The following is a 6,441-nucleotide window of genomic DNA, read 5'->3' on the forward strand; positions in this document are numbered from 1 at the left end:
AATCCGTGCAAGAGGCGCGCGCTGTGTTAAAGTCAACAGAAAAACAAACAGCGCCATCTACAGGCCACGTGTTTATCTGGGTGTTTTTAATGCTCAAGTAGCTTAAACATTTATAATTCCTCAATACACACAGTCTAAACTGTCTATTATTGGTATAAATATATATAATTGGTCGACATTTGACAGACATTTTCTCCATATTTCAAATCAGAAGCCTGTTTCCTAAAAAGTTCCTGTTTTAATGGGATTCTGTTGTATAATTCCAAACTATCTTAGCCTTCAATTGTGTGTATTTATAATGGGGGGAAACATATCTGCATTCAATGTGACTTTTCCCATAATTATTTGTAATTCATTGCATTCAATTTTTGTTTAAATAAATAGGTTTTTAATGCAAATTAAGGAATAATGGACAATGATATTAATATTGATATTGGGCTATTATTATTATTATTATTATTATTAATATTAATATTATTATTGCTTTTACTGTTTTTGTTGTTGTTGTTGTCTTGATAAACAATACAAAATAATATTTTTACATATTTTCATTATTATCGTATGAATCGTGCACAATTTGAAGGAAGAAAAATAAAATAGAAAATAAACAACTGTTGACACTGTTTACTTCTGGTACTTCTTGGACTGAATAGCAGTTTTCTATCTTTTTTAGACCTTTTGATTTTTGGATTATAGGCCAATCAAAAATCATCAGAGTGGTGCTTTATCGTTGTTAAGTATTGACTGTTCAGGTTATCACCCGGTCACATTCCTCTCTGAACACTACATTTGACCCTGGATAAGAACAAAAACACAAAGATTAGACAGTGGCTATTTTGGAAGCATACGTGTTGATTATTTTCAAAAATTGAAAGGTCACTGGGAATGTTTGTGTCACTGTTAACCTTTAGATCTGTTGACCTGTTCGTAAGACTGTGTATCTGTGCATGCTTTAAAAACAATGTCTTGTGTAGTGGGAGAAAGTATTAGATGCATTCAAGGTTTTGGTTATATAGATAGATTTTTTTTTAATTTTCCATATACCCCAAAATCTGAACCACCAGCTCAAAGCCCAACCACCTATACAAATAAACTCGAATAGAATTGAATAAATATTGTAATGTTTATGATGTATAACTGCCGTTATATTATATGTATTATATATGGTTTCAAATGTTTTTGATAGTATTTCCTATCATTAAATAAATTTTGATTAACAAATTGAATTTTTGGTTATGATCTTAAACGGTTTTGTATCTTTCAAAACTTTGACCATATACACTCAACATATAATCTCTGAGTGAGCAGTTCTGTGGGTGGAAATGCCTCGTTGATAAGGCAAAAATGGACAGATTGTTTTGAGCTGTCAGGAAGGATATAGCAATTTAATCATCAGTCTTTATAACAGTGTTGAGCAGAAAAGCATCTCAACTTGCACAAAACATTGGCCCAATAGAGAATGGGCTACAGCAGCAGAATACCACATCAGGTTTCACTTCTGTTAGCCATGAACTGAGATCTGAGGCTGTCATGGACACAGACTCACCCAAACTGGACAGTTAAAAATTAGAAGAAGAAAAAACAAAATCAACAGGTATATTTTCCTTTCAACTTTCCTTTCAGTTTTAAACTGCCCTGATTCTGAACTGCATAAAAGCAGTGTACAGTTGTTCCTATTAAAATGAGTCATGCTAAAAGACAGAACTACAAAGAGTTCAAAATCAGAATGTCGTAATAAAACTATATGCCCACAAGATGGTAATGTTTACCAGCTAAACCAAATAAGCATCTGCAAAGAAATATACTGTATGCTTGTGTAGTTTAGCTGTAAAACTTACTAAAGTTTTCTGCTAAATAAACAAATAGCATATTAATAAAGAGATATAGTATAGCTTTAAATCAGTCCTCAGACTGATTTAAAGCTATAATTTATTTCCAGTCAATATAACATGGATCTCTTTTACCCATAACATTATTTAACATTCTATCTGTTACTATATGATATTTGTCTAAAATTAAACCTAACAGGTTTTTCACAAATTCACAAGAATATCATTTTTATTTGTCATTTCTTCAAACAAATTGTTATCAATATAAGGCCAGTGACTATATTTTTCTTTTGTCATGGCATTCACTTCTGTTATCCTGAAAGCTTGAGGCAGAAAATTGCACCTTCAATCCACAGAAAACTACTAATTGAAAATATTTCTCTTAAACTACAGTAATAAAAATACTTGAAACTTGAAAATAAATTAAACTTCACAATGTTTCACAATTATTCCCTTATGGCCACTGAAACTTACCTGTTTTCCTGTAGATCAATTAAGATATACACATTTGTATATAATATGCAAAATTGTCATTATAAACTTTATAAACCTGACTAATTACAGTAAAATCACATTAATGAGTGAAAATGATTTAATGTGTGTTTTAAGATGATCTGCATTTATGAAATTTCACATGTCACTCCTATCCTAATATTTAGATATTACAAAGGAATTTCCTGATGTCTTGATTACGGTTAAATTTACAATAGATTTTATTTAGAGCTTCCTTTTAAGGTATTATCACGATGAAAGAATAAATCATTAATATTTCCTCACATACAAGATCTTCTACTGAAGGTGTCATAACAGTTAAATAAGTATTTGATTTCTAAAAACATCACAAGTCAAGGTTTATGGTTTTATTAATTATGTAAAATGTTTAATTATATAAAGCATGTACATTTGGAAATAATAAAATCAATAAAAGATTTAAATATGTAATAAGTAAGAATATCAACAGAAATAATATAACAAACATATTATATTATATTATATTATATTATATTATATTATATTATATTATATTATATTATATTATATTATATAGGTCAATCAAAAATCATCAGAGTGATGCTTTATCATTGATAAGTATTGACTGTTCAGGTTATCACCTGGTCACATTTCTCTCTGAAGACCAAATAAGATAAGAACAAAAACACGAAGATTAGGCAGGGGCTATTTTGGAAGCATACGTGTTGATTATTTTCTAAAATTGAAAGGTCACAGGGAATGCTTGTGTCACTGTTAACCTTTAGATCTGTAAGACTTTGTGTCTCTGTATGCTTTAAAAACATTTAAAGTCTTGTGTAGCTCTGTGTGTGTGTGTGTGTGTGTGTGTGTGTGTGTGTGTGTGTGTGTGTGTGTGTGAGAGAGAGAGAGAGAGAGAGAGAGAGAGAGAGAGAGAGAGAGAGAGAGAGAGAGAGAGAGACCCTACATGTGTGTTTGTATAGTTTTTTTTTGTAAGTGTGTGACTTCTTCCTGCCTGCCTCTCTGTACTGGAGTCCTTTGTCTCTGTCTGCTTTTTGGCACTCTTTGGCCCCCACTCCTGTCCTACCTGATGATCCTTTAGCGTGAGGAGTGCAGGGAGGAAGTCAGGGAGTCATGGGAAAACAGCAAGTGTGTGTGTGTGAAGGAAAAGAATACACATCTTTGATGTGTATACTGTGTAACTCCCAAGTCGTATTCCACATTGTCACGCCACTGTGCAGGCCAATCACAGAGCACACAATGTATAGTCTTTGGACTCTCTTCTTATGTAACTAATACACGGTATTAAAAAAATCTGACTTTTAAATTTTTTTAAACCATGGTCTTGATTTTGCCCATGAATTTTAATATAATATAATATAATGTAATATAATATAATATAATATAATATAATATAATATAATATAATATAATATAATATAATATAATTGTTGCTCATTTGTTGGTGCATTGAGTCCAAAGTCAATTGTTTTCTCTTGTTCACAGACAACCCAATTCTGGGATAATAAGAAAAGAACAGAAGCTTGACATTACACTGAAACTGTTTTCGCATCTCAGCTGGTTAGGACACTACGATCGATTAAGATACAGCAGCCCTGCAGCATATAGAGATAAGGGCCTTGCTCAATGCCCAACTGTGGCAGTTTGAAGTTATTGGAGCTTGAAGCCTTAATCTTCCAGACTGTAACCCAGAGCCTTAACCACTGAGCCGATGCTCTTCTGCCTGAACGACGTGGACCAGCAGTAGAGTATTTACACAGTAATTTCAGCCTTTAATCTTTTATTAATGTGGACAACGGAGCAGTATGGATGGTGTGGATGGAAGCTGAATGACGAGGCACTTATTCTGGTCTTAAGAACAGTATGTGACTGCACTTGTAACACGTCATTAGCTTCTCTCTAGTCCTCTGCCTCTCTTCGAGCTCTCTCCGGGTTTCTCTGGGTCTGCACATGCCCTTCCTGTTACTTGGGTAACCAACACATAGCTGGTGCATTAGGGGGAAAATATGGACATTATACTAATTCACTACAATCTGTTATTGTAAATTTGAATGTTACGGATGTTACACAGCCACTGAGGCCGTCGCTGATTTGCTGTTTTTTTCTTCCAAACTACGTGTTCACCTGGTCCTTCTCATGCATATTCAATATGTTTGAGGGTAGCTTGGAATAACTTTTCCAGTAAAACCTGGGAAATTACCTTGAGAGAGCAGGCAAGGCCAACACACACAGAGACACACATACTCACAGAGACACACTCAAACACACACACACACTCACACAGAGACACACATACTCACACACACACTCACAGAGACACACATTCTCTCTATCTCTCTCTCTCTCTCACACACACACACACTCACACAGAGACACACATGCTCACTCACAGAGACACACTCAAACACACACACACACACACTCACACAGAGACACACATGCTCACTCACAGAGACACACTCAAACACACACACACAGAGACACACACACACACACACACACAGAGACACACATTCTCACACACACACACACACACACACACACACACACACACACACACACACACACACACACACACACACACACACACACACACACACACAGAGTCAGCATGATGAAGGACCAGGAAATTTCCACTCACTGTCAGTGCTCACACCGGATAAGGAAAAACACTTCCTGTTTGTTGACACATTCCAGAAGCCGAACCTCCTGCGGCATGCTACGGCTAAGACAAGCAGCATTTCACTCATTTGGAACTATCTCTCTAAATGTTTAATCATTATAAGAGTTACAAAACCTCTGTCAGCTTGCTTACAACGGCAGCAAGGAATCTTTCCTCTCATTTCCATGAGGCAAAGCGCCTAGTGGTTCACTTGCTGAGCGCTGCAGATAGTATTTATGAATTTTATGCCTCTTAATGCTATGCCTCTAATGTCATGTACAGGACTTTCCTGTACCCATACTGTGTAAGTCTTTTCTAAACACTAGCACTGTTTACTGAGTCCAGCATCTTTGAATTTAAATTTTTGAAAGTCTTGAGAAATTTTCATTTTTTTCACATTTGGAATGTTAAAAGAAAGCTCCTGAAAAACAATCAGTGTATTGTCTCACTGATGAAAACACTAGCTCTTAAATTCCTCTAAGGTTTATCTCAAGTTCATCTCTGCTCGTCTACGTCTTATCTTCTGAGGGTTAAACAGCACTCCAAACAAAACAGTCAAACTGATTTCAGTCCTAATGACACCTATTCATCAAAGCCAAGCCTTAAAAGGATCAAAATTAATTAATTAATAAAGGTCCGTCTTCTTTTCTGATTTTCCAGCTTTTACAGACGTTTCAAGAACATTCTGCTTCCGAGAGGCAAACATACAATGAGAAAAAAAAAACATGAGAATCCTTTTCATGCTGCAGTCTGTTACTGTAGAACTTCCTCATTTTAAAATAATAATAAAGTTTCAGGTTAAAGCAGCTTTACTCAAAAAAGCTTCAAAAGAACGTTTAAGAAAAATGAGTTCTCTAAATTGAAATGAAGTTTATCTCCAGTCTTTTTTTTTTTTTTCATTTTTTTTTTTTTAGCTGAGATTAAAAACACAGATTGATGGAAACGTTTCCTCTTTCCAAATTCTTACAAATGAAGCTGCACTTAGACAATAAACAGATGAGAAAAACTCCATTTCCCTTTTTACACATGCATTCATTATTTACAAAAAAAAAACACCTGTTTAAATGAAATAAAAACTGTTTAAGCATTGTGACAGTTTTGAAAAGCATTATACAATATAAGGCACAGAAGTTAAAATGTACAAAATCAGACATGTTTTAATTAAATACTGCAAACTGAGAAAAATAAGCAAATTCCTCCTTTGTTGAATATTGTTTAAAAATTGTGTATTGCATTTTACTGACCATTTCCAAGAGCAGTCATATTTGAATACGACATTATCTGCAATAAAGTGCTTGTTAATTATCTGATGAACACAGAAAAGCCCATTCTCTTTCCCACTCCATCACATGTCCAGTTTTATAATATTATCAAATTAAGGTTTTTAGAGGAATTTATTTTATTCCTCTGGATAAAACTAAGATTATTTTAACTAGTTTCTTAATCACATTCTCTTTTTTT

This window comes from Tachysurus fulvidraco, chromosome 11 (assembly GCF_022655615.1).
Source record: "Tachysurus fulvidraco isolate hzauxx_2018 chromosome 11, HZAU_PFXX_2.0, whole genome shotgun sequence".
Taxonomy (NCBI): Eukaryota; Metazoa; Chordata; class Actinopteri; order Siluriformes; family Bagridae; genus Tachysurus; species Tachysurus fulvidraco.